Genomic DNA, 2,500 nt, shown 5'->3' with positions numbered 1-2,500 from the left:
GTTCGACGATTTACTTGACGCAGTCATCCCGTCTCGCTTCATTTTCTTTTTTGGCCTTCTTCTTTGGCTATTTTTCCTGCTAGCTTTCGAAATAAAATATTTTTTTGCTAATCCGCCCTCTATGGTGCTATTACGTTTTGCGCCCAGTTGACACTTGTAATATACAACTTGGTTTCGCATTACAGCATTACTCTGATTGGCTGTTCCTAATAGGATTTCAAAGTGGGTGGTATTAAAAAAAAAACCCAAGTTTCCCGGCAGGCGGGACTTCACAGCACCCCTCCCAATTTTCCGTGCGGCCGACAATCCTGTCAGCTACTTAGGCTATAAACATCTTGTTACGATTGGGATACAAAGTGAGCAACACCTATCTTAGAATAAACAAAATATTAATTATCAAAATCTAGCTAAAGCTGGACGGTGCTTATGTCCATATTTCCAAGGTAATTAATTGTTGTATGAAAAAAAGATGGAAGAAATTTTTCTAGTCGTAACGACCACTAAATGATCTCAAATTTGTTGCCAGATAAGCGATTTACGGTCTGCAAATAAATATAAGAAATATAAATCATCTCATCTTTGAGGGAAAATATATACGGTGTTATTTGAAACGTTCCTGAATCAAACAGCCTAACGGGCCAACTACATAAGCCGGGGAGACCCAGTCAGGCAGGCAGGCTCGTTTAGCCGAGATCCCGGCAAGTCTGAGAGTGCGTTTATTTAGGAATCAAACGGATTTTGCGTTTGTTTGGCCAAATCCAAAAACGGATCATGAATCCAAAGTATCTACACTCGAAGAGGATACTTCGGATCAAATCTAAATACGGATTTTTGAGATTCACCAATTCAGCGATTTTAGTAGGAAGGATTTGAAAAAAAGTATTTATGACAAGCAGTTTTCTATGCAAAAATAACATACAACAGCTACCGTACACGACAGTTTAGCCCAAATGTTTTTCTCGCGCTATTTTTACCGTACGATGGATGACACGAATAGGTAGAAAATAATTAGCTTTCCTGCAAGTTTGACACCAGAAAATAACACAAAAATTTTCTTGATAGCAATAATATTGTTAGCACCTTTTCTGCAGCTAAAAAGAGAACTGCAAAAATACCCTCTGTAATCGATTTGTACCTTAGCACGCATATTTTTCATCATTTCTTTTCATCGATCGACAAGGTTTTTTTTTTGTTTTGTTTTTTTTGTGGTGGTATTTTCATTGAAGAATTTCTCCAAAACAAACTAGTTAATCGCGGTTTGTTTGCTTTCGCTGTTATGGCAAATAATCCTTTTTCGGATTTTTCGTTTTATTTTCATGCTGAAGAATCTCGTTTTTGGGTTTTCCCGAAAAAAACGCACCCTGAGAAAAAACAACAAAACTCAAGTTTGCGATTACATGATTAGCGGGTCAGCTCAGTTAGGTGGGATCCTGGCATAACGATGCCGGGATCCCGGCTTACCGGGCGGAAATATTTCCATGTAATTGCGTTTACCGGGACAGCCCGGTTAGACGGGCCAGCGATTTCTAACCACTTTATTCCACTTAAGGGCCTGAATTTCAGGGTTCTGAAAGATATCCTCTTAAAATGAAAGTGGCTGAAAATCCCAGCCTGGGCTTGGGTTTTCAGCCAGGGAAAACGGGCTGAAATATGAATGTGCTTCTGTGCTTTCAGAATCGCTTTGGGAGTACTGCACATTTGGCCATGAACTTCAAGAGACGACTAGGCATGCATTAATTTATTTTATTTCTTGCTTGAAAGAATCGATTATAAACGGGAAATCCAAGCTTATTTAATTAAAGATAATGCGTCGATTTTTTTCTTTTTTTTTAAACCTAACTGAACTGAAAATTTTTAATTTGTAAAGCGGTACACGTCGCTAGAATTTCCACGCCGGGGCCAATAAAGGTTTTAGTGCCGTTAACAGAAACTAACAGTGCAACGAATAGATACAAGCATAATAGAATGAAAGCTAACCGGATGGATAGAAGGAAATACCTGGTTAGGTTTTTGCGTTTGTTCTTTACGCTATACGAATACGTCGTCTCTGGCATGAGCAAGATCACTGAAGCCAACATTGATACTTTCCACGTGCACAACAGTTTTCCCGCCTTCCTGCTGACGATACTGTATGAGCGACGGGTTGCGAAGCAACGTCACAGCAACGAACCAGCGGCTGAACCCCTCGTGAGACACGCGCGGTATGAAATATTAAAAAATACTTAGGCTTGGCTTTTTTTTTGGTTTTTTGGTCGTCTTCAAAATTGTTGCTTCTTTTACTAAAACGCAGTGTCAAATGCATTACGCGCCATGCTACATCCGGCCATAAAAAGACGCAGTCACCAGCAATGTAATGCGACTTTCCGCAAACTGCCTACATGACAAGTTGAACGTACGTACGGACGTATGTATGGGGTGCCATTACCACCAAAATTCAGCCTCTGTTATTTTCATTAATGGTGCCTCTGTTTTCGTAAATGGTGACTCTAATTTTGAAACT

Source organism: Montipora capricornis, chromosome 14 (genome assembly GCF_036669925.1).
Source record: "Montipora capricornis isolate CH-2021 chromosome 14, ASM3666992v2, whole genome shotgun sequence".
In the NCBI taxonomy this organism is placed as follows: domain Eukaryota; kingdom Metazoa; phylum Cnidaria; class Anthozoa; order Scleractinia; family Acroporidae; genus Montipora; species Montipora capricornis.
The sequence above is the reverse complement of the archived record's forward strand: the minus strand, read 5'-3'. Positions refer to the sequence as shown.